The sequence below is a fragment of the Ischnura elegans genome, chromosome 8 (assembly GCF_921293095.1).
Source record: "Ischnura elegans chromosome 8, ioIscEleg1.1, whole genome shotgun sequence".
In the NCBI taxonomy this organism is placed as follows: domain Eukaryota; kingdom Metazoa; phylum Arthropoda; class Insecta; order Odonata; family Coenagrionidae; genus Ischnura; species Ischnura elegans.
The window spans coordinates 82,738,510-82,766,148 of NC_060253.1; the positions used below are offsets into that span (position 1 = coordinate 82,738,510).

At 39.1% G+C, this 27,639-nt stretch overlaps 1 long non-coding RNA gene across 1 annotated transcript in view; it reads left to right on the forward strand.

The window, feature by feature from the left end:
- Positions 1 to 27,639, forward strand: part of LOC124163872 — a 208,489-nt gene that overhangs the window by 11,157 nt on the left and 169,693 nt on the right. The window lies entirely within an intron of this gene.

Below are 27,639 nucleotides of genomic sequence, written 5' to 3' on the forward strand. Positions count from 1 at the left end.
CGGAAAGCCAAAGGTCCGTGGTTCGATTCCCGGTCCGGGGGAATTTTTTCTCATGGCCATTGTTGTAAGTATATTTCACCGCCTTTCACGCGGCAGGGTTAGAAATATTACACTTCCTCATTACTTACACGGCCGATCCATTTTCTCTTCATCATTCCTCCATCGCAACACCATTCATATTCTTTCACTCTTTATTTCTCTGCTGCAGTCAACGTTCAAGCCTCGCTCCCACAGAGAAACATACCCCATATTAAGCATTCATTTATTGTTTCCTCACTTCTATATTTGCGTTTTCTGCTGAGAGTAGATTAGTATGAGCATAAAAATGTAAAAATAGATTGTAATTCATCATCATTAGAGATACGTGAAAATCGCACTTTCATTTTTATTTTATCGCATTTTCAAATACAGTTTATCGCATTTTGTAGCAGATATTTTTTATTTTCACAATGTGTTAGATGACGATAAAATGTAGTGAAACAGTATATGATAAAATACAGAATATTTTAAATAATTATGTTGTAGAACAATAATAAATTAAGGAATAAGACCTACAGTGGCGGAGGTATAGCTTGCCCGCGCCCACTTGTAGTTCGCGGCCACGTAGAGTCCCAGCCTACTAGCAGCTGGCCAGTCGCTCACATGCTTTAAGCGCTTGAGTGTCGGAGTGAGCTTGACACAAAATGTAATGAATTTTCCCGTCGAAAAGGCAAATTTGCGTAAAAATATCATAAACGTCCAGTCATCGCATCTATGTCGCATATATCTGCGCACGTCGCATCTATATCGCATTTATCGCATTTGCGATTTTCACGCATCTCTAATCATCAAGAAAGAGGATCTTTAAGAAGTCATCAGAATTACGCATAGATAATAGCTTTTTTCCACCCTAGCCAAGAGAGAAAACCTATTCGTGGACTCTCTTGCCCTTATGACGCAGTTCTGCGAAAGCGACGGGCAGAAAATTAAACCCAGAAACATCCGAACGGCGCATTCCGTTCCCTTAATGCCCCCATTTCCCATTCCGAGGGTCTCTAAAATGCCCTGCATTGCCCTGGCTAGTTACGCCTCCTCTCGCTGAACCCAAAAATTACGCAAAAAATTCCTTTAGTAACCCTAATCTAGAACCAGCCTAGATCCTAGCGAAGAGCCATCAGCTAGATAGGTATGCCTCCATGCAATTTGAATAACCCTATCTAGCGGAGCGACCTGGCCCTTCAAAATGTGCCCATAAAGGATTGAATGAAGGTAAAATGTATTCGACAGTTTAATTTACCTTCCTCCAACAACTTATGCTAAACTTAATCACCGTCGTATTCATCATCATCATAAATTAACTATCCTAAGATTGGTTGGACATAGCTCTCCATTCTCTAAATATTTCCTCGCTGCTTTCCTTTAGGTATTGTTTCTTTAGAAAAATCCTGAATATTTTCAGAACCTATTCAAAACAAAGCTTAAAATGCTACTATGACCACAAGATCAGATGCAAACTTCATCTGCCATCCCGCTCATCGTGCACCTTCTTTCCAGAAATCATTCCAGGTTGTAGAATCCAATCTCTGGAATAATCTACCAGATAAAGTAAAAAATATTCAGTTTTTGAAATAGTTTGAGGCAAAAGTTTATACCTTATTAATTACTGCCTCATAATAACTTATTCGTTACATGAAGAAAAATCTATAAGTATCTCTTATATTTCTTTGGTTGCTTTTTCTTTTCATTATGTAACTTAATGCCATTCCTAAAACTTCTTTCTCATTGGTTCTGCTCTCTGTGATTTGTCTCTGGGTAATTGATGGGCTGTAATGCTACGCATAGCTATTTTTCTAGAACTAATTGTAATCTTTTGTATACTAGTAATTAACATCTGTAATAGTGTGTAAACATTGTGTATGATATGTTTCTCCTTTCTTCTATGTTTATATTTACCATATGATTTGGTACAAATTATTGTTTTTTGTTCTTAGAGGGCATAAGTCGTAGAACAATAAATATCTTTCTAAATTCAAATTTCTAAATTCCATTCCGCTCTACTCCTTCCATCCGCTAGTCATTTCATGGTGACCTATTTCTTCTCTTTCATATCCTTTATAAACTGTCCTATGTGACTCATTCGGTGCCTTCCCTTGCCCCTCCACGTGTCCTTCCACGATTGACAGGAGGAAAGGAAGAAGGACATCGTACAAGGTATCTTAGACCGAAAGTGAAATATTAAAAATGGCGTCCAAGATGACGGTGAAGTTAATAAAATGCCATTTTTTCCTTAAATATTGGAGTAAATTTCTGTTTCAATTATCGTGTATTATAGTTAACGGTGTCAGAAACCTATACTATGGTATGGTATGGTATTTGGAGGAGGCGACCGACAGCTGAGGTCATTTGTGCCATGAGGGAAGGGGTAGGTAAGGAAGGGTGGAGAGAAACCTGGCGTCGGCATTAGCCTGCTCTTAACGAAAGGCGCCAAGGGGACCACGGCTTAACGTCCCATCCGACGGACGGAATGTTGCGCTTGAAATGTCCTCCACACAACCCTCAAGCAGGGATCGGGTAGTCTCTGAAAATTCTCTGCCACTGCCGGGATTTGAACCCGGGCCCACCGGGTGGGAAGCCAACACTCTAGCAACCACACCAACCCGATCCCCTAACCCTATACTATTTGGGATTTGATGGCGTTTGAATCCAATTTTACGAGATATTTGGAAATTTCGCGGAACATACGAAGTGCCATGTCGCTAAAATTAAACATTTTACGGAAATGAGTACAGAAAATAAGGATAATAATTTCTATCCATCTAAATACTACTCCGCAAGACAATTCTATGGGCGTGTGGTGGGAGAAAAAAAGTTCCCACGCCGGGAATCGAACCCGGGAGAAAGCCAGATATGCTAGCCACTAGACCACATAGAACGGTGACGTTCACTGAAAACCATTTGCAAAATATATTTTCAGTTCTTATTTATAACTAAATTCATCCTGGTGCGACCGTGTTAGGTCTCGTTATAAAGAGGAGTCCATCGCGCCCTGGGCTCCTAGCTCTGTTGCGCCCGTTTCTGGGAAAAGGCAAGAATAAGAAGTCGAACCCAGCGTAAAGCGAGGGACTAGTAAATTTCAAAAAATAAAGTAATGTACCTTCCCATTTTTATGTCATACTTTGATTAGCTGCGTACCCAAAATTTTCTCCTTTCATCCATGCAGCTCTGTGATGTATTTCCTTCGGCGAGAAAAGATGCAATTCGCCGCAGGTTTTATTTGCTTTTATTGTTTTCTTTGAGGCTGCGGTCTGGCCAGCATATTGACCGATGAACTCAGTGCTCTTAGGTGTGACGTAAGTGCAACAAAAATATTTTTTTGCAGATTCCAGTTGCATTGGCAGCATGTTTTTCATTGAAAGTAATTTTTAATATTTCGAACTCAGTTAAAATATGTGGAAAATTACTACCGTTGGGAACTGCATATATTTGCAAGAGAGCCTAATTATCCTATCACAGGTCTATCTAGGCTAGATCAGCCCTTTCTCCTTGCAATTAGAAAAATCCCGCCATGCATCTCCATCTGGTCCTTCAAAACGTGTGTATAGAGATTAATTTTGTTGTTTTTGTGCCAAATAATTATGTGAGTAATTTGGTTAAACTTATTATATACTTACAAAAATGATATGTTAGAATAACAAGCCCTGAAAACAGTGTAATTTCCACTATTAAACTTATGAAAAATACATATTGTAAAAATTAGCTAAAATGAATATTACGTTCAAATGGTCAAAAGCGGTGCAGTCAATGCTCCACTTATGTTTCGGTTATCTCGGCACTGTAGCAGTTGGGAATGGACGATTACTATATCATCGCAGTTATTCCTTGATTTGAGGAAAAAATTATTTTCGAATTATTCATAAGCCTGGTGCATTATCATTGTTTCTCGTTCTCAGAATGTTTAATCATTTTAGGATGAGCTAAAAACATAGGATACTATTAATTTCGTCGGAACTCCAGTCGTTTCCAGCCCTCGTGAATGCCGCTTGACTCATCAAAACCAGTTCCGCATGGTATACGGAAAAAAATGAAGTAATTTATCCTTTTGTGCGCCGTAAAATTCCTCCCCTACTCGAAAGCAGTTGGATGCAGGCACGATATTTTCCCCTCCTGTTCATTTCGAATTCCTCGCAGCCTGCGAATGATACTCCTTTTCTGCCATTGTGGGCGCTCACTTGGAGCAAACCCTAGGAAGCCTCGCTCTGCCAATTTTTTTATCGAAGCGAATTAGGTATGATACTCGGAAAAATATCAATTATTTATCAATCGTGGAAATAGGATTTTTTACAAATCAATTAATGTACTCTGGCAGAATTTTTGTGTCTGGTTTTCGAAATGTCGCCATTATTTTCTCATTCTGCATCAATATTACGAATAGGTTTTTTTTCGAAATCGATAAATGTAGTATGTAAGAATTTCTGTCTCTGACTTTCGAAATTTCACCATTTTTTCAGTCCCAAAGACCATATTTTAGTCCATTGAGGCCTTTGTAGCGATGTAAATGGGTATTAAAACTTCAATATTTGAGTGTTTGGCCATTTTTAATCGATAAGTTGACCAGTCACGGTTGACCAGTCAACTCCTCATGAGGCAAACCGCAACTTGCATTTGCATCTTTCTTTACATGTGTATATTCTTTGAAAATCCCGATCGAAGCGATCTCTAGTCGTAACCGTAAAAGTCACCGCAGATACCTATTTGTCGAGATAAACAGAAGAGACTAGGAAGTTACGGAATGCATCATTGCTGGTTAACATATTATTACTTTTCTTCATTTTTCCAGGAGCTTTTTTAAGCTCCAATAGGTATATCTATCCTCTGCTGTTAATTCCACATAAAATTCCATTTTCTTTTCCATTGCCGCTACCTATTCTTACAGGCAAATATCTAAATTCGTTTGAAAATTAAAGATATATTCAAGCATTTCTAAGAGTGGTGCTTCATTCACCGCCTTCCTAAACATTTTCATACACTGTATATCATCTTGGTTTACTATCATTCGAACTTAAATGGCTTCTAATGATAAATAAAATACGAAGATTTTAATATTTAAGTTTCTTAAAAATAAACAATTGCTTATCGCTATGCAAACGCTACAGCAAGAAAACTTTATGTTTTGATGGCTTAAAGACCTCAGTTAGATTACCAATTGAGTAGTATTTTAGTAATTTGGAATTTTTGAGTAAGAGGCATTAGTATTGATTGAACATGACATTCCTATCTCATAACATAAGTTTTATGCCCACTTTTTATCGATTAGTGGACTAAATGCTGTACCATTTAAAGTCACCGTAGTATTCACAAGGCAAAGCGCCAAACTTTCCAGAATAGTGTGAATATCACTATAAAAGCGATATATCCAGACGATATTATAAATTCTACGGAAGGAGCTGTGGAATTAAGATTAAGAAGTCGGGAATCAATGGGCTACACCATTGCAGGCTATGTCAATTTGCACTTTATTCACATTTCCCTCAGATTTAAGGACTGACCTTGGTGTAATAAAGCAACAATCCCCACTCCTCAACGTCAAGAGAAATTTTTTCCATTGAATCTTCGATTTGGGAGTGAAAACAACGCTTTAATCTCTCTATTCGAAGTTTTCTGACGACGCTGTCATCTACCGCGAAATTAGTGATCACTCTGACTATGAAATTCTTTCTTCTGACTTAAACAACGTACATTTGTGGAGCCAAGAGTGGGGACTCGAACTTAATCTGAGCAAATGCATGGCGGTACATTTCTTACGGAATTCGCCCAACCCTAACCATGTTTATGCAGTGGATGGTATTAACATAAAGGCAACAGACGAAGTGAAGTACCTGGGAGTTACGATAACCTCGAACCTCACGTGGGGAACACATATAAAGAATATTTGCGGCATAGCCCTGAAGAAATTAGGATTCGTCAAGCGTATTGTGGGACGATTTTCGGATGAGAAAGTAAAAGAAAGGTGCTTTTTTGCTCTCGTCCGACCGCACCTTGAATATGCAGCGAGCGTATGGGATCCGGTGAAGAAAGACGTAATCCGCGAACTGAATAAAATTCAAAGGAAGGCTGCGCGTTTCGTCAAAAACTGCTACGGGCGTACAGACAGTGTTACCCAGGTGTTAAGCGAATTAGGTTGGGAGCCGTTGGAGACTCGGAGGCTGCGCGCTAGGCTTAGATTACTTGAACAATTGAGAATGGATATCTTTAAGAGAGACACAGAGAACATATTATTAGAGCCACACTATATCTCCAGGTCCGACAGAAGCGATAAATTAAGAGAGATGTTTTGCCGAACGGGTAGATATGGGAATTCGTTTTTCCCCCGAACCATAAAGGACTTTAATAAACGCTAGTCCCAACCTCGTTAGAGCACTTCTTTTTTTATAGTTGTAAACGGCTGGTGTCCTAACACCCCCTGCCACACGCCTTTTAGGCGGCTCGCGGGGTATAATGTAGATGTAGATGTAGAAGAAATTTAGAAAAATGTGTAGTGCGGGTTGCATACTAGTGGCTTTGAAAATTTTTCCTCATTATGTCAATTTATAGATTAAAATTGACCCTTTTACTTGCATACTGAATTTCAAATAAATTTTGAACAAATATTCTTCAAGTCCAAGAAAATTGATGCTAGTGTAAAACATGTAATTAAAATAAAAAATTTTGAGCAAACATTTTTATACTTTTCATAGGGCTTTTATAATTTTCTTGAAATTTTAGTTTCCTTGGCCTTTTCTGAGTTACAACTTGAACGACCACGGCTTGCCCCCCTCTAGTTTTGATCCTGGGTACGCCCTTGTAAATGACCACTACAAAGCCAATGGATAGGACAAGCTAGCGTTGCTAGGATCCTAGGAATTATGTAGGATTCCTATTATGCTGTTTTTGAAGGGGGTTGCAATATGAAAAATATTATAATATCCAAGGAAAGCATTTTTTTGAATCACGAAGTCACGAAAGTGCCTCCTCAGTCCTAAATCGGAGAAGTGGTCCGTGAGTTGGATTGGGACGACAGGGAATTGAAGTAAGGGGTTGCCCTTGACGACGTGCAAAATCCTCAGAAAGGAAAAGGAAACGAGTCAAACTTGCGCTCACGTCAGGATTACTTTTCCCCATCGCACCTTCGACCTTCAACTTTTTCTTCCTGCTCTCTTTCCCTCATAAAGTTCTGATTCTGTCCTTTTTGAGCCCACCCCAACCCCATCTAAACCAGTCCACCTCCCAAATCCAACCTTCCTCTCGAGCAAACTTGTCCGACTTAAAATTCAGGGAGGGCCGGGTTCCTTAAGCTAATTGGTTTACGAAAAGTTGGTTCTCCCGCTGTGATAGAGTGCTCAAAACTGAATGTAGCCGTCAACTTAAGCCCCGTATGCCTTGTAAAGTACTTCAAGGTGTAATATAATAATTATGAGGTTCGATAAGATCCGCTGTGCGCTTGACTTTAATAGCGAGTGGTTCCAGTATACTTTTTTTTGTTCCCAGTTTTCAATGCTACTCCTTGAGCTTCACCGCTACTATAAATTGATTCTTCACTCTGCATTGCATTTCTCTTCATCCGCCGATTGAAGTCACAGTTTTCCCTGCATTTTTATCTGGGTTAATTTTTTTATGGGTTTCATATCCTAGAGGGACTTAGAGTCTACGTGCTAGGCTTCCATTGATGGAAAAAATAAAAACAGATACCTTTCAGAGTGACGCGATGAGTATCATTTTAAAACCTCGCTATTTTTTCCAGGTCCAGAAGAAACGATAATATAACAAAGATTTATGATTATTCCGTACTGATGATATTGAATACTGTTGAATCTTTTTCGGGCTTTCAGCCAGTTTATAATTGGATCCATGCCGACGTTTCGGCAGCTGACTCCAATGTCGTCATCAGGGACTGAGGTCCTCGACAAATCCGGTTTGTTTTCTTTAGTTTAGGTCGGTAGAAAAGACGCCGCCTGATTGGCTGTTCTTTCCAACGTTCTATTCATGTTGTTAATAATTGGTGTACAAGTGGCGTGGTTGGAAATCATTGTCGTGATTCCTACAGTTTTTCCTCCAATCTAATGTCATTAGCTCTTTGACTATGTGGTCCCAGAACCTTTACTCCTCCCATCTGATTTTGTTCCCGAGATAAGCAAACTCGTCCACCTCCACCTATCTTTCCCCTCCTAGTACCTGCTCTACTTTTGCTCCGTGTCTGCGAGCCAATTCACTTAAGTCTTCTTTATATTCATGAGTAGGCCTTTGAAATTGCTATCAATAAGTGATATAAATCATTCCAGGTGCTACAAGGATATTATTATTATATATTATTATATATTATTATATATATTAGGACAAGCATTCATCATACGGATGTGAGGGTGGTGTTGAACCTTCATAAAGAACAGCGACTTAGGGAAGTAAGAACAGTGCTGTAGTTGGGCCGGTACGGCGTACCCCCTAAAATCCAAACTCGTTATAAGCGTACCAGTTAAACTCCTTTTTTAAATCTGTAAAAAATAGCCCTATAGTAAATTGTTAAATGGATTTCAGAAAGAAAAATTGGAAATGATCATTTAGTTGTTCAGAGTTATCTCGTGGCGCACCTAGGAATTAATGTAAGAGTTGGACTTTGACATTTCAATCGCGGCCAGATGTATAATACATGTTCAGCTGTTGGCAATTTTTGGTGAATACCGCCTATATTTTTTCCCAACTACCGCACTGAGTAAGAATATATCAAGGAGTACGACAGGAGTGCTCTTTGTTGCCTACCCTTTTCAATGAATGCATACAAAATGGAATAGAAGAAATAAGAGAAAGAGCACTAGTACAACCGTGAAAGAACGAATTGAGAGGATTGGCATGATAAGGTCCGCTGACGACTTCGAGCTCTTACCAGAGACCGAGGAAGGGATGTTAGAGGAACTGGTAGATATGAAAGAGACTCTTGACACCAAGTTTAGCATGAAAAAATATCAATATTTAATAGTAGCCTCCTGATGAATAGGTTCCACGGGTGAAAGTTCACTTAAATGTATAGAAAATACTTAATTTTAAACGCGTTACATGATGCGCAATGAAACTGGTTGATTCCTATTTATTCATTTCCCTTCCAAGACAAACTACACATCCGAAGGTGAAGCTTGAATCACATGATCATTTATTCAGTTCTTTTTTAGGGATAGCTCCAGTTATAGCTCCAATTATGGCGGAAAAATGAGCGTTTCACGCGATCATTTTCAGCGATGGCTCCAGGGATGGCAATCCCATTCCCATTTTCCATCCGTCGGCACGCCACTTTTCCGTCCCTGAACCCGTCCCTGAAAAAAATTGCAGCCAATTAGAACGCATGACTACGAACAACGGTTGTAACGCCACGCTTGTATTTTAAGGTTTCCTCTTGGCTCGTGTCCTAAAGCTTGAATCAAACGGTACCTCCCGCCGTCGCTTTTCGCATCATTTCGGATATCGCAGATCGCTGTCGAAGAACCTGAAAATCTATAGCCTGAATCCTGAAATTGATATCATTCAAATTTGGGAGTGCCACTATGGATGATATACATCGGCGCCGACTACTTTCGGCTGCAGCAGCAGACATATTGCATCGGCGACGAAATGAACGACAGCGTCGTAGAATATGGGCGAGAGAATGACAACAAAAAAGACATGCTGGCCACGGACTCATTAATATGGAGCATAGGTAATTAAGGTATTTTCAAATATTAATTTTAAATAACTAGATTGCTAATTGGATAGCACACAAAGGCTATGGCAAGATGGCTACTGCCAGCTGAACGCATTCGTAATGTTAACCTACTAAATGAGCGGATATGATTACAGTTCAGCCGGCGAGGGTTGTCCGATGACACATTAAAAGGAGGGACCGAGAACCCTGCGCCAACATGGTTTGCAACTAATCGCTGTCCCGCAAACGCACCTCACACCCTTGCCTAGTCATACAACGTTGTCACATGCGTATGAGGCGCTGAAACAAGCCTGAACCACCAAAACAAGCCCTTTCTGCAAATCGCCAAAACAAAGGATTCTTCCTTTGGACCCTTCACGCTCGTCATCCCTTCTGACTGCTTTCTTCACGGAACCCTTTTGTTTACATTTGATGTGGACGTTTCCCTTTATGACCTGGCAACCTTGCCCCCAACCTTTCTAGCTGTCAACGGACAACTCTCGGCGTCCGGACCGTAGGTATTGTTGAGCGTTTGTGCAGTGGAGGCATAGAGTTCAAATTACTATTACAGTGTGGTATGGGAGTACATAGAGTATTTATGAGTGGAGGTATCACTCTCTTCAGCAGGTTTGCTGTTGTTTATTTCTCACAGTCGGGCGTGTTTATGTTTAAGTACGTATGTCGTTCCCACGATTGTCAAACGTTGCGCTGCAATCGCTCCATACGGGCATGCGTTCTGATTGGCTGATATGGTGTTTCAGTGAAGGTTTCAGCCAAGGGAACTGCATAGATGGGGCCCAATTCCGTCCCATGAGAGGCTGATTTCTGTTTCCACTTCGGTCGCATTTTAATCGGTTTTCAAAAATATCCGCAGCATGGTGATTAGCGCAATGCGATCCACTTTTTTCCAATATTTTGAAAAATCATGCCTGTAATTAGGAGGAATAGCATTGAAAAGTAATGAGTTTGATAAATCACATCATCATGTGCATTAATTTCGGTTAATACACCTAATTATACCTTATTTTCTCGTGAAACTCGGATCAATTTGTCTGTAAGCGACACGAGTGGCGACTTTTGTAAGCACATTGAAATGCGCGGTGGCTGACAACACATTAAGAGGCCGACTTTAGGATCCTCTTTTGTAATATTCGTGGTTGCAGCGACGGAAAAAGTGACCAGACGAGTGATGAAAAAAGTGATGGGAATCCTCATCATTGGAGTGATCGCGGAAAACAATCGTCATCAAAACAACGATCATTTCTGAGTGATCACTCGAAAATGACGAAAATAATGATTATGTGATTCAGGCTTTACACACACCGCCACGCACCCATTGCGCCGGTTTGCGGAGGTAATATGTAGGTGTGTTTGTAATGGAATGACAGTTGTAAGCAGTGGCGGCTTGCCCATAACTACTCTCGGACGCCGTCCCTCCCAAAGATTTGAAAAAGGAAAAAAATGAAATACCCATTCAATTGTAATTATACAACTATTAACCAAGTTGTTTTTTCTATCGTACACATGGAAAAGTAGGAAAAACACGCAAAAATAGCGCGAAAAGTTCGCATTTGTAGCCGCGGACGCTGGCCAGAATGTCCCAATCCATCACCATGCAGTTACATGAAGAGTGGTAGTGGTGGGGGCTGCTGGTGCTATGACTGGTCTGAGCTTGTGCCTTATGGAAGTCTTGGGACGCCGCCCGAGCATGCGCAGAGCGATGTATCTAGTGAGATGACATCGCCGCGCCGCCTGGCGTTCGTATAATCTTTGTGTTGCAGAATACCTTGTTTTGGTGACCAGTTGACTTATTATGTGTAAATTGTTTTAATGTAAATAGGCCTACTTGTATTTGAGTTAGTCGAGTTAGTGATTGTTGGTGTTTTAGTGTTAGTGATCATTTTGTGTATTTGTGGTATCTAGATTGCCAGAAAAACTTACTAAAATACACAAAATATTAAAAAATTTTGACACCCCGGTGGAGTTTGCCCCTTCCCCCCCCCCCCCCCCCCCCCCCCCCCCAGCATTTGACTCACGAGCCGCCGATGGTTGTAAGTACGAAAACCGACGAAAGAAGCTCTATGAAACGGGACGTGGGATTTACCGTGTGATTCACAAAATGATGGATCGAGCGATCACTCTTAATGTCCCTGAAGACCCATCGCTATCACTCTGAAGAAAGAAAAAAAATGATCGAGTGATTCAGGTTTGAGGAACGAGTAGGAATGGAGTTTAAGGTGAGACCTCTTTAAGTAGTTCCCTTTATTGTGTGTCCCTGGTCCAATGCGCCCACACACTGGCAGCATCTAGTGGGAATGAAAGCGAAGGGTATACCGTCGCACCACCCACAGCCGTCACCTCAGCGGTGGCGTCCGAAAATACATTCCTCGGAGAGAAGGCGTGGGACCGTATCGCATACTACACGCCATTCCATTCCACAGCTCGCTTCCCCTCTCCCCTCACTCCCGACCACTCCCCCTGGAGAGACACTCCCAGCTGTGAAAAGACGACATCGGCCTCAGAACAAACCTTGACTCATATCCGCCAAAAAACTTTCTGCTTTCATTTGCGAAGATATTTAAGTACATTTCTCTTGCGGTCGTCTTCAGTAGTCCAGTGATGTAATTTTGATGACACAACATTATGTTTCTTCAGTAAAATACACCAAAGGATGAAGTTCGCCATGAAAAAATATTTGACTTACCCGCGACCCGAACCCGGATCTCCCGATAGCCAGTCAGGTGTGTTAACTAGTTAGCCACCAAGCCATTTTCTCCGAATGTACTTCGGGATGGGTTTTACCATGGCCACCTTTAATACAGGCCGGAACATGCAATTTGGCGACAGCGCTTTACGCGACGTCAGGGGTGCTACTCTGCACATCGCCTGGGGTGCGGTGGTTCGGCCTCTCAGCTGTTGACGTTAATACGGTTGGACCTCCGTTCACCTTCCCTAAAGTTAAGCTAAAAACTACGGTAGGGTTGAGTTATTCGAGTGGTTGTATTTCGTATTATAACAGCTATTTATTTAAAGTAATCGTGAGAACTAATAAGAAGCCAAGGGATACGAGAGATTATGCACGGAAATATATTTAAGTACTGAGATCGACGACCCAGAAGTTCAGACCAAGAAGGAAATACCGTTTAGTTTACTACTTAACCCATTGGTTGTTTATTTGGAAGAACACCCTATAAAATTTATTGACTTAGAAATAAAGAGCGGCTTTTAAATAAACATCATTTCACCTCCCTGAATGCACCTCTTTGAATAACCTAAAAAATTAACATGTTAAAAATTAAAAAGTAAAAATCATTTCATCAGCAGTCTTTTCATGTTCCACTGATTCATACAATATTTCCTGATTTCATTTCTTAGAAGTACAACTCATCTACTTATTTTCACAGATTTTCATGGTTCGCTGATCACAATAAGAAGTTTTAAGGAGGGAGAGGGCCTGAAACACTGTGGGAGTAGCACCCGGGGACAACTTTAGGCGATCTAACTCGTAACTTTTCACTTCAACGTTCTTATTCATGTAAGTTACATGGTGTAGGATATCCCGCTCAGCAAAATGCTTGACGCAAACTATTGCGCTTGAAGAAATATTCAAATCCTTCCGAGGGATATTCTTCAGCCACTTCTGTCTACTGCGTTCATCTTTGGTGAAATGGAACACAGTCACATACCCCTTGTTCTTGGTGGATAGGTAGTTGCTTCTGCAATATGGCACACAACAACGCTTGGGCACCTTAAATGAAAACAATGGAAAGTTGCATGAATAAAAATAGTTTCGCTGATCACGGAAAAAAAGTAGTGTATTCATGATTAGTTTGGAAAATATTAATAACTTTAGTAATAGAGAACCTAGAAACATTAATAGAGTTAATGAGTAGTCATTCTTCCTTCAATAACTTACGACGTTATTATAAACACAACTACACATAGTTATTCATAAGGAAACCAAATATAGCAATCAATGTTAACCCAAGAATAATAATATTATAAAAAACAACGCAGCATTTAAATACCCGACAAATACACTTCGTTTCATTTGTGTACTCTCAATGTTCCTTCGTGGCCGGCCGCTAAGAGACGCAATGCTTTGGATGAAATACTGCTGAACATCCACTCACAATACACTGAGAATATCTTTAAACTATTTTACTTACCGTAAGGCAAAACACAGTACAGAAAAATAATTCTTGTTCACCATTTTAAACCAGTATTGTCGCACTCTCAATTCCCCTCCATTAATGGCCGGCCGGCATGTGATCGCAACACTTTTGAAGTAATAAACGTGATTTTCCTCCTTCAGCTCCCAAAAATTATCTTAAAACTATTGTATGTACCTTTAGCCAATGGGATATCCACAAAATAAGTCCAGTTCTGCCTTTTTAACAAGAGATTTAATGCTTCTTTGGTCACACGGATACTCTTCACGCATAAGTCGCCATGCTCTCAAACAAACACGATGGCACCCCGGCACAGCGTTGCCAAAATTCCATGTTCCGGCCTGTATTTAAGGAGGCCATGGTTTTACCGAACAAGACGTTGACGTCACAAGTTCACACTGTGGCACATGTGGCGATGGTCGTGCATACTAAGCCACTGTCGGAGACCCATTGCTTACACTGTACACAAGCAAGTGCTGCGGGCCGTACCTCAGCGGCGGCGCCGTGGTGCGGAGTAGCGCTCTGAGGGGGTGGATCGCATTGCGACGCACAATGTCTCGTAAACGCTTAGATATAGATCAAAACAAACAGAAATTCGGTTCTAATGTGCTTTAATTTCACGTTTTACATATAGATAGTATTTTTCTTTGCCCAAAAAAAATTTTAACACGTGAACATTAATCTCATTTGGATCATTTTGAGACTAGGAAAACATAACTTTTCCCGGTTCTGAAAAATGGGGACCGGCCTGCTGTACAGCAACCCTGGGTGGTAAGAAAGTCACAATCTGATGTTGTTAAATTACTACGAGTGACCTTGATAGAAAAGGCGAATCTTAACGGGAAACAATCTTTTGATGAGTAAAAGTGAAAATAATGCATGCATTGCCATTTCTTGTTTACTCTTATGATACTTGCATGTATTATAAACGGTGGGCGTTCATATTTCGGAACCCGTCTCTCCTTCGGTGAGCTTATTTCGACCTGCTTCAAAAATAAACTAATGATTGGATTAAGTTATCGCAAGCTTCAACAGCATATTAGTGAGAATTCGACAGCAAAAGGGAGAGCGGGTTTTCTTCAAGAGAGAGATCAGGACTCCTAGATGGGTCCTCTGAAGGATAAAACTCACCGGGGCCGGGAACCAAGTCAGAGACTTATACGTCCCCGCTCCCGGCAAGGGGTTTGGGTGGGAAGGAACAAGGAAAGAGGGGCCGCCGCGATAGGAGCCCTTCGACGCCTCTAGGGTAGGGAAAGGGTTGTAAGGGATAGGACGGAGTAAAGCACCTTAAGCTATAGAAGCAGAAAGGGCCCACTTACTAGCGAAACCCAGCATCAGCCATTAATATGCCAACGATTTTGGAGGATTTTCCGATTAAAGATAAAAACCCATCGGTCAAATCGTTGGATTTCTTCAAGAGTCTCATATGCTTAGAATGATAGGGTGTGGGCATATGGCTGCGGAGGGCGGAAATTGGTTAATGAAGATGGTTATATTTTGTGGAGCCTATAGACAGGCAACCCCTGAAATAGTCAATAAAACTATGAAGTGGTGGTAAAAATATGAGTGCCCCATGCATCTAATGGAGGTAGGCCGAACCTCTACTTCATTCATCCAGACTTCGTACTCGGTGTGTGGGTCGAAACTAAACTGTTCGAAGGTGAAGCACGCGATCCCTCCGGTCTTCCCGGAGTCTTCTTATAGCTGAAAATATACGCGTTGAAGTCAGGAAGCAAAATATTAGTTCTTATGTTTGAAGCATGCTTCTTTGTGGTTATGAGGAATAGACGATGACAGAAAACGGTGAACGCAAACTGGCCATTCGATTTTTAAGCTCAATGTTTTAACCTCTCTATACATATGTCGAACGTAATAGGTCGAAACTATTCCCTCTTATCCCCCTCTACCCAACTTCTGGGATTGAAACTTAACTGTGAGTTTCGATTAATTTAGTTTCGTTACTGGGAGTAAAGTTTCGTCCCGGATCGAAACTAAACTCCTTCGTGATTTTAATTTCGTGCGGGAGCGAAGCTAAACCTAGGCATTGAAACATTTTCGTTTCGTTTCACTTGCCAACCCTGGTCCTAAGTGGAGTGGGAGAGAAGGGAAGTCTATCGAAATCTTAGGGTATAAAAAGGGAAACTTTAATCGGCCTCATTATGAGATGCAATGGAATGATGACAATTATTGTTGACGGACATGTGGAAGGAAAGAATGGTAGGGGTTGGCTACGGATGAAATACATCGATGGTGAAGGAAAGTAGAAGCATCATATCTGTGAATAAATTTTTATATTTTCTCGTTTCTTTCCGAAATATTCTCATCGAAATATCACCGGAAAAGTCTTTCGGGGGAGAGATCTGTTCCTGAGTCACAGGCCATCACCGCAAGCAAATATTATTCTCCATACCCTCTCGAATGCCATGGAAACATGGACACAGTAGGTCACGCATATAGGAATGAGCATAAACGTGTAGAGATCGTATGGGAAACGTGGGAAAGGCATATTTGCGATAACATGTGGCTAGGGGTTGAGGGAGCGAGTGGTTCTGAAAGTATAACCACTCCAGAAATGGAAGCAAAATAAATTTCAAGATATCCGTCGATATTCGCACGGCGGCGTGGAGGGAATAGGAATTGCGGAGGAAGCGAAAAACATATTTATGGAAGAGAAGCGGGGTAGGAAATGTAGTTGGGGATGTTTTCGATGGAAGCATTCATAGCAGAGCGACACTGTAGGCAGTTGATGAGAGTAAAGATGGGAGAGAGTGAAAATATGATCACTATAGTCGGCGATGGTATAAAAGAGCATACACTCATCATAGTGACTAACTTCAGACATGATTTACACGTTTTTTTTGCTGAAAAACATCTCTATTTCGCGTCATTTATCGCATTCATAGCCTAAAATGAGGCTGTGTGCTGCGGGTTGGCTACCCACAAAAACTGCTTTCGGGGACACGATTAAAGGTCATTCTCTCGCTAAATAGAAGGAATAGAGCTGGCGTTTTTCGTCTAAAATATCAAGGAAAGACCAATGTTACACGCCATTGGGAAAAAATGAGTGCTTGCCAAAACCAAATTTAAATTATTTACATTTTTAAAGTTTTTCGTTAAAAATTTCGAAATTTCAAGACAAAATGGCGAACAGAAGATATTAACCGATTTTGAAAAAAAATCATATATTTAAAACCCTCCTGGGAACGCAACTTTTGCCGGGTATTACGATTCGCTCCTTAAAAAAGTGGCAAAACGAGGCACCCTAACCTGCATCAAAATACTAGCCTGCAAGCCGTCTCAATGGGCGTTTGGTGGGGGTATGCTTCAAGGTAATGGCGCTAAGTATTTATTTAAGCCTTTTATCGTGCGGGTAAAAAACGAATTTGCAAACCTGTCCGTTCGATAAAATATCTATCTTAATATATTGCTGTTTATAGTCATGTTTTCCGTGTAGCTCTTAAAGATATCCAGTCTCAATTTCTCAAGCAATCTAAGGCTAGTGTGTTGCCACCGAGTCTTCAAACAGAAAATATGTGTGCGTTCGGAATTTTAAGTATTTAGTCCGACGTAGTCCTATTCATTGAAGTCCTTTATTGTTCGCGGAAAAACACTAATTGCTAGACTTCGTAAAATGTTCTCGGGATCACCACCTGGTCAGGAACTGCATAACTGCCGACGCTTCGATGTACGCCTTGTCTATTCGCCGGGAAAGCACTAAATCAGATTTATTCACTAATTGCTACAGCTTTCCATTCGGCAAAAGATCTCTCTTATAATTTTGTTTCTATTGGACTTCGAAGCACTGATTTTCTAAGATTATTTTCTCTCTGCTAAAGGATCATTGAGGCATTTAAATAGGGATAATATGTGAAAAAGTAGCTAATTTACCGCCAAGTCAGCTTCCAAAAGGCAAAATGTGAAGTGATGTCACACCCAGCTAGGCATTTTGGGTACATACACTCAATCTGTTGATCATTCTCACCCATTGTGAAACCATAAAATTCTTCAGATAAACTTTTAACTTCGTCTACGCAATTTAGATTGCAATATTCATCAATGGTCGTCTGTAAAACTGAACTAGTTGTAGTGATTTATTTTCCATAGGTATTTGTCTCGAAATTCAGCCTGAATTTTCGCAAAATCTTAAATTTTAGGGATCGGGTGGCAGTGGTTGGTGCTTGCTTTGGAAGAAAGGCTTTCTAAGGTACCTTCGAATCTCTCCCTTCAACTGTTTCTGCGGCAGCGATACCTACACGTGATCCGGCAGTAACTCATTTCGAGGACTATGGTAACGTCGGAAGGACATTAATTCATATTCTATCGCTTATTTATGCGTGTCGTGACGCATCATCCTGCATGATATCACCAGTTACGTAATGTAACGAAGTGAAAGCAATCGAATTACTGTTAATGATAACATCTTTGGTAATCTTAAATGGTAATCGATGAATTTTTAAAGAGTAATTTTTACTTTAGCCTGTTCCAAAGCTCATGCGATCAATCGTAACACTTTTGTACCATCCGTGCTGATCGAAAAGCAGTTCCAGCTCCATTAACCTCATTTATAGCAAAAAAATTATGGTAGATCATAATCGTTTACTCCTGAAGTGCCTAAATCAAACATATAAACTAGAATTTTAATTATTTTTAGTCCTATTTCATAAAAAAATAATTAAAGTGCTAGTTTACGTGTAAGTAATCCCTGTTTGAGAAAATATAGACTGCCATTATACCATGCGCAGGAGCAAAATTAACTGTTATTGCAATGGAAATTCTAATCCTAATGATTGCTTTTTTCAAAGAGCAAAATTTTAATTTCCATTTGCAAAAAAATTGAGAGTGTACTTTCGATTTGAGCATTAAAATAATAATGCAATACTCTTCCTTTCACTGGATATCGCACAGGAGAATAATTTCTTTACAGAAGAGTTTTGTTAAATTTGCCCGAAGGCTCCAGTTTCCTAAAATCCTTTCGATCAGCTGTCCTTTGTCTTTTTTCGTAACCTATCTCTCGTGTATCACTAACACTTTCACTAACATTTTCAGAAATGTATATAGAAAGCCCTTATCAACCTGTGATTCAATTTTGATAATTTACCTCAGTGTTTTTCTCGGATGTAAAATGATTATATTTTAAACACGTCCCGCGGTGACTAAAATAGCAAAATGACGATTTTTGTCTTTGTGGTTTACTTTAAGTAAGAGGAAAAATATCAACATTTCCTTCCATGAAAACGAAATATTTTTTGCCACATGGTATACGAACTTTGATGTTCATATACTTTTCTACACCACGGAAATTGAAAACCACATTTCGGCCATATAAAAAAAGTAATAATGGGTAAAATTTAATTTTAAAAAGCAATTCGTAATGCAAAGACGTCGTTCTCTCTGTAAAAAGAAACAATGAAGTGCCCCAATCAAATATTTTGACCGAGACGAGATGAATAAGACGATCGTTTCGATGATTGTCTCATAGTTTTTTGCTTGTTCTCCTTCACTCTTTCTTATGGTAGTCGAATAAATAATAAGTATAACGATATATTACACGACACTATGGAGCTTAGGCTAGTTTCATACAAAGGCTTAAAGTTAAGTGTTCTAACTCTTTTGCGGCGATAGCAGTTAGATACTTGATTGCCATCATTTGATGCTTACCGATCTGATAAACGCAATCATGGATGGGCAAGAGGTTGGGAATAAGTGCACTGTAAAGCATCGAATGAGTTTTCTGAGACAATTATATTAACGGCATAAAGGACGAGACATAAAATAAGCAACAAAAGGCCATAAATATATATATAGTAAAAAAATATAATAAAAGATTAACAGAGAGGTGCGGGAAATCAATTTTTGTACAAAAACTGATGATGTGATGTATATTGAGTCTTCTCAGGATAAAATTTATTTCTTTCGCCAAAATAATAGTACTACACCGATTTTTGCACAATTAAAAGCAAAGTAATCGTTACAGCGATAGTTGATCTGCGCTGACCCGTATTTGTGATTGGTTTGGTGATAGGCCACTTCATTAATAATTAATTAATTGAAATAAATGTATATAAGAATCATTTGGTCATTGTCAAATTAATTATTATAAATTCTAGATCAGAACAGGAAGGGATCATCAGAGGTTAAAAGTTTTGCAACATTGTGATGAAGCAATTATGATGATTTTTTATCACAAACCGTTATAATTAATGTCTTTATTAGTTTAGTTGTCGTTGTTTCAGAGCGTATATTTGATTTACTCCAGCTTTTCATATATTTACTGATTTTTTCTTTCCATATGTACATTTATTTCCATCACCCGTCATTGGATTAATTCTGTCGAAAGCTCTTAGAAACTCTACGGTTGACGGTTTACTTTTCAAAGAACTTACCCCTTACAGCCCCATGCCTTTCCAGTGGAGTGCCTTTCAGTGATTCAAAGTCTATAGAAAACTCAAAAAATATATCGTCACCAGCGACAAAATAGCATTCATTCTCCTCTACCTCAATGAGCTGTCCTCTCTTCGCAGATATGCGCACTTTTACCGATTTTAGCTCCCCGCTAGCCAGCCATATTTCCACGGCTGACCCTTGGAGGTACCATTGGTTTAGAGCGCTCTTCCTGGATACTCAGAATTGTGGGATCGTCAGCATTGTCTAATGTGAACCGATATTTTATCACGTTATCATTCTCAACGCGATGATGATTTCATGATTTTCATTTTTATCCATTTTATCCGAGCGAGGAACAGGTTTGTTAACTATGGGAACGCTACGATGGTGCTGGGTGTATGTTCTGAAAATTAAAAATAGCGTGGGCTGTAAATACGAGGCTTAGAATTATAGACCTAGGAATTTTGAGGAGAAAAAAGCAATAAGTAGGAAAAATGCATATCCAGCACAAAAGTGGAATTTCAAGGCTTTTAGTTCCGTTTAGAATTGAAACTGTCAGCATTTAATTAGCTTCATTCTATGCACATACATGATGTTAAATTCAATCAGCCTTAATTATACACGGCGTGGTCAATAAATTAGCACATTTCTTAACCCTGAAACTCTGTGGAATCCATTGTAACGAAGAAAAAAAATAATAAATGTACTCCTTTTGCCATTGGACAATTTTCAGGCGCCAAATACATTATTTAGCAACAACACGACCATAATTATTTTCATGAAAAATCTTTTAAACAATGATAGTTCTCACAAAAAAGCTACCAACATCATAGACCTTCGTTATATGTGATGAAAAACTAAGCTGGCTAAACGTAAACATCCTCACAATTTAGTGCCTAATTTGAACTGTTAAGAGATTCCCAGGACACTTTTTTTCAATGAAATGGTGAACTGGTTAAATATTGAATCTTCCTACAATCATGTTGACCTTAGAGGATACATGGATGAGAACTGCCTTCTGCTCATTATTGTACGTGTGAAATCTCTTCTTAAAAGAGCCGTGTGCATGACTTCGCCCCGGAAGATGTTGAAGACACTCCGGCGTTTGCGAATCCGTGCGTGGGTTCGCCTATAATATACGAGAGGAGTTTAATATTCCAGTGGGCGTAGTATCGCTCGAAGACACGGAGGTTTATAAATCAATTGCATGCGGATAGCTAATAGGCCCCTTCTCTGTTGCCATCCACCGATGATTTATTTCCTCCAGCATATTAAAAGTTATCTCCAGAAATATGCGAATATCCGAATTTCCTGCAACGATTAACTGAAGCACATTTACTTCCTCGTAGCCGTTAATTTTTAAAAAGTTTCCATGGAAATTTTAAATACGTCTAATTGACTCGAACTCTGAAGTCATTCGTCATTCTTTTCATTTTTATGTATGAAGCCGATTTTTCTCACAAATTTCTTATGCATAATATTCTCGTGTCAAAGTGTTTGTAGCAAAACTCCTCCGAAACGGTTGGACCGATTCCTATGAAATTTTTGTGTATATTAAGTAGGCCTGAGAATAGGACGTTAACTATTTTTCATTATTCTGCAGGACACATTAGGCTCTGGTATGAGCCCTGAATCATTTCCATAAGAAATACATGTAAAATCCGTTATTAATAAATGAAGACCTTTTTTTCTTTTGCATATTTAAATTGGTGATAATGATCACATATAGTTGGAACATGTACCATTGGAAAGAAAAATAAATTAACATTCTTATTCTTGCTTTAAAATTTCGTTTTCTAGGTGATTTTTGTGAATTTTTAAAAAGAAACAATCATTTAAATACTGAAATTTTATCGTTTTTGGCTTACTGTCCCCTTTAACGACCGTTAGCATTGTTTATGTTGCTTGACATCTATTTCTAAGTTTAGTCACAAAATAATTGCTTTGTTATGATTGTTAAAATGTTCAATAAGATTTCTCTCACTCACTAATGTTAAGGGTCTAAATCGTTTTCGGCCATCACTAATATTATAAAACTCAGTGCGTGCAAAATTTAGCATTCCATGTTGTGGGACGAGGTATAAGCTGATCCCGAGCGCGTTTTAGAGAAATCGTTTTTTCCACTGCTTGCTGTTCAGCGTGCCTAAAAATCCTGATGTGTGACCATGAATTCCGAGTTTCTCTGTGTACTATTTTTCACGAGCAACGCAGGGTGGCCTGCCGGTTAGTATATAAAAGGAGATTTTTTACGCTGCAGTTTCAGCTCGTTAGGTAAGTCCGAGGCGAGCTCTATCCTCACCTCTTCTAACCAACCTTAAGTATGAATAAGTCCAAAGACAGAAATTTTCTTTTCCACGATCGCTCGACCCATCGTTTTCTGAATCGCACGATAATTTCCACCGCCATTTTTTCCATCGCTTTTTCCGTCACTTTAATATTTACAACTGTCGTTCACTTAAAATTTAAGCGTGGCGTTGCAATCGCTGTAATCTTCCGTACATTATGATTGGCTGAAAAACGAACTTTAGGCGGCATTCTGATAGGCAGAGACGGAAAAAGAAACGGCGTGTGGCGAGTTGTGGAAAAAGAGACGTAATTTTCATCCCTTGAGTCAACGCGGAGAATCATTGCGTGAACCAGCTTTTCTTTGGAAAATATAAATTTAAAAAATAACATATCTCTATTCCCTCAAATTAATGGGCGAACTGATTGTTTACCAAGTCCCATGGCTTGGATATTAAAGTGTCATAAAAACTATAAAACCGATAACTTTAGGTTCAAATATGTGAAGCCTTTTCATTATGGATTATAAAGGTGTGAAAAATTTGTCGCTTTCCCTTGTATATTTATGTAGGCCGGGTTTGAAAACAAGTTGCCTGGACATGCAAATGTGCTATGAATCCCGGTTCGTTCCCATTCAAATATACAAATGAAACCAACAAAGTTTTATGATTTCATTGGTCACAAAAACTATTTTTTAACTTATTGCTGAATGTGATGACCTCAGTAGCAGTGGGTGAAGAGGAATAATTCATTGAGACAAATTTCGCGAATGCTTCACTCGGCAAAGTGTCGGAATCGCTCGCGGCCCAGAGAAGGTGACGAAGATGTGAAAAGTTGTTGGAGAGTACACGTTGCCCGAGGCGCCAACGCCGAAATAACTTCGGAACCTCCTCTTTAGCGCGAATTAATTTCTTCCCGAAAAGAGCCGACGTGGCCAGAATACAGGGGTCTGAGGCATTCCGATATATATCCTCAACGCGAGAAACCCGTGCGTAAGGACAATATTTCCTTAACTAACACCTCTTTAAGAAAGTTCACGAGGGAAACTCGAATGAGAGAGTTTTCTAAAAATTTAGTTGCGTAATTTTATCCTTTCGGGAAACAAGAGCTTAACTAGTTTCGTCGACAAAGTTGAATAAAGAGATGGCGCTATGAATCTTATATTTCATCGGAATGATGATTGCTCTTTTGTTTCGTCGATTTTTCCGAGACTCGAAATGATCGTTTGTTTTGAAGGAAAATACTTTGTGTTGTTTTCCTTAAGTGCATCTTAATTTCCAGGCTTAATATCTCGAAGTTTTTATCAGTTATTACATCGAAAATGCCACTTAGTAGTCATATACCTTCTAACGAGCCCCATTCAAGTACCTGCGTGGGTTAAATGGATATAATTCCCTGACCATTGAACGACAGCAGGAATGGTAAGGTCGTAAGGTACTTAAATAGGGCGATGAGACAGTCATAGAACGTAATTTACAAAGTGGCAAATGTGTGTTTTTGTTGATTTTGAGTCGTGGGTCTTGGAAAGTCTTTAACTGCAATTTATTGATGAATGATTCGAGATGGAGATCGCAGTGAATTGGAGGAAATTTTGTTTTTTTAATTTCATACCAGGAAAATTTACCTTTTTTGAATACTACGTAAAAACTGCACCAATTTTTCTCCAATAAAAGAAACTTTTTACCTCGAAAAGGCCTCTTAAAGTTGGCGAAAATCTGTCCTAAAATCTCTACAATTGGCATAAAACTCCATGAAAGAAAAGAAAATGGGAAAAATTTCAAGGAAATGGTTGGTAATATTTTCATCAAATTTCAAAAACAATTTTAATGTAGCCAGGGTGTTAGTAAATATTATATAGTTTTCTTGATTGCTTGATGCAATTTATTTGAAGTCGAACAATTAATATACGTATTATAACGATAATTCTCCTTTATAGTAGTAATCACTTCACTATCGTTGGTGCAATGACTAAAAATTTGGGAAACCAGAAGACGCCGTGAATGAAATGCTATAACACTGAGCTGGGTCTTATATTATTTTATCTTATCATTTAAGTTTTGTAAAAAATGACGTCATGATATAATGGATAAATCGCTGGGCGTTTAGGCGTCATTGCTAAAGATTCGAAAACAGTGAAAATTTTAGATTTAAAGAATAACTTTGGCTAAAAATATTGTGGACATTTTCATGAAAACCATTTGTAACCACATTCTGCTAACTTCTCTACATTTTATAGAAATAACTCGCCCACGAAAATACAAAAATACTATTTTTCTGGTTGTGTATTTTATATTCCATGCGGCACATGGTATCAAATTTGCACGTAGTAAAAATTTCACATGTGTGTCCTCATCAAAATGAGCGTTTTACTTACCCGAGTATTAAAGACATTAACCGCACCCAACTGTCCGTGATAGTAACACTCCAGTACGTTTCCGTTACCAGGTGCGACGTGTAGTAATTGATAAGGTAATCGAATGATGATAGTGTGAAGCCACCTTAATGTGTACGTTGAGCTCAAAGTGGCATTTCTCAGGGGCTGGAGAAGGCATCACAACAACAGTGAATGATCATCGGTGAGGAAGGGCGATGCACAGCCGGTGGATATTTGTAAACGGACACAGAGGGAGCGCTGCTGATAGATAGGAATAGACGGCAATGGATAGCGATGAATAAAAGTGAAAGGGTGCGAAGGACGGATTCGGCCTCTGGGAATGAGTCCGTTGAAATGGCCACAGGGAGAGAGAAACTTCGTGTGGCCCTAGCAAAGTGAACAAAAGTTGGAAACGTGGGAGTCCTCTTGTGACGAGAAATCGTATTACTATGTAAAAGGATTGGTATATTTGTTCGTGATAAGCGAGAAAGCGTAGGAATCTATCGCAACCCAATTTCACTGATAAATTTCTGACGTATACGAGAAGTTTTATAGATATGTTTTATCTTGAATTATCATCAGCTTATTTCTGCGTGAATAGATTGAGGTTTTTCTTAGTTCGCGATTTCTGAGAAAACGACAGATTCTCTTGCAACTAGTTCATAATTAATATAACTTCTTTTTGGCCCAAAAATGTTGGTCAATCATCTTGTTCTATTTAAAATTAGTAGTATACTGGTTGACTAATAGATGGCACAAATTGTTGAAACTCGGGTCGGTGTTTGAATCAACTTTTTGTGGAATAAACTAAATTATATACTTTACGAATAACGCAAACTTCCGCAAAATTAAACCTGAACTAATAACATATATCGTAACCCATTTTTACTCATGTTTCTTTACATGGTTGAGAAGACTTACATATGCATTTTCTCCCAAAGTAACATCAGTTTCAATTAATAAAGTACAGCATTTATTCTTATGAGAATAAATGCTTAAAATTCGATCAGAGGATAGTACTTCTGCTTATTAAACTATTTATTTAATTAGACGGTCATGCGTCCTTTTTTGGTGAAAACTACTTGCAGCTTCTCATGTTTCTCACATTTTTATTTCATTTTAGTACATGATATGCCTCAAGAAATTTAGTTCAATAATTTTAGAGTGGCATTTTTTCTTGTAATTGACAACATCACATTTTGTTGTGCAACCGTGGTATATACAACACTAGTAACAGTAACTTAGAACCAATATCTGATTTTTAAGGGAATTGCTGTGCATTAAAGGTGTACATAGTGATATTTATCATAGCTAAGTCTTTTGTCTACGAAAAGACATATTTTTACGTAGTCAAAGTTATTTTTAAGGAACTTAACCTACGGTTTCGGGTTTTACACAAAGCGCTCATTTTTTAAAGCTAGTACCCCAAGAAAACGTTTTGGATATTTTTTGGCAATTCTAATTAAAAATTTAGTCAGTACGTAGTCCAAATGCGCTCAAAAAGACGACATCTTAATACGAAAACACAGTTGTATGTCCAATTTTTTCCTGTTAGTGTTCGATACCACACTAATAGCTTTTTGTACGTGTTATTGCATCATTATCTAACGAAAAGCATGTATTACTTTTATTGCTTCGATTTTGTTTATTGTAGAAAATATACAAATACTTGGTATTTATTCTCCATCATTGTTATTGTCCTGTGATAAAGTTTCTATCAAAACGAATAGAAGCTCTCAAAGTATTCTTCTCCTTCTGACACGTGCCAGTGTCTATCAAAACGGCATCACTTAACCAAGAAATAGTTTCTCTGGGATGACATGACATTAATATCTATGCTATCGGGGGGAAGGAATTTCATTTTGTTGCTCTTATGTACAAAGTAATGGGGAACATGCATGAAATTTGTTCATCATGCTAGTTAGTCTCAATGAATAGAAAATTTTCTCACGAGTCCAAATATATAAGACGAAACTCTCCTAGTACTCCGTAAACGTAAATAATTGCTAATTAAAAATGCTCGAATATCGCTTGAAGTCACGTGACCTGAAACGCCTTCTGACGTCATTGCACGGAACACCGTTCACTTCGCTAAAGAGGGTTGAGTGGTAGAGCCTTGAATGCAAGATATCGAAGTAAAAATCTTCGTCGAGCTTTGTAGTAGTTCCTTAAAGGGCAAATTGACTTAAGAGGGATTTAAGAAAGCAAAATACCTCAGTTAACTTTAGCTCGATTTCCTTATGGCGGCTGATTTTTTTTTTCTTACCAAATCTCCCCTAACAATCCCCTTTACTTATTTCAACAACGCCTTGGCAACCCAAAATATTCACAGTCTGCATTTTGTCGTTACAACAGCAATTATTTTCGCCAAATTTGCATTTGAGCCCTAGTAAATCGATTTTCTATCCACTCCTACAGTCTGTCATCAGTGTATTCCGTGCCGTGACGCCACGCTCCGATGACGTCGTGTTTTCAAGCAGCCGATGGAGATCAATTTTTAAAGACTCATAACTCAGCTGAAAAGCATTATTCATACGCGAAATTTTCGGCGAGCACATTTGAGGTAGAGGCCTTCTTATTCCAGTACTTAAAAAAAATTGTGCATGTTCCCCATTGTTGCGGATAGAGTTTGTACTCCTTCGTCCTGAGCATTTGCGCTGTGTTTACGATTTCGGCGTTATATTAGACAGAAGTTTTCCCTTCTAAACAAGCTCTTAACTTACTAGTACCCTAGTACCTTGCTG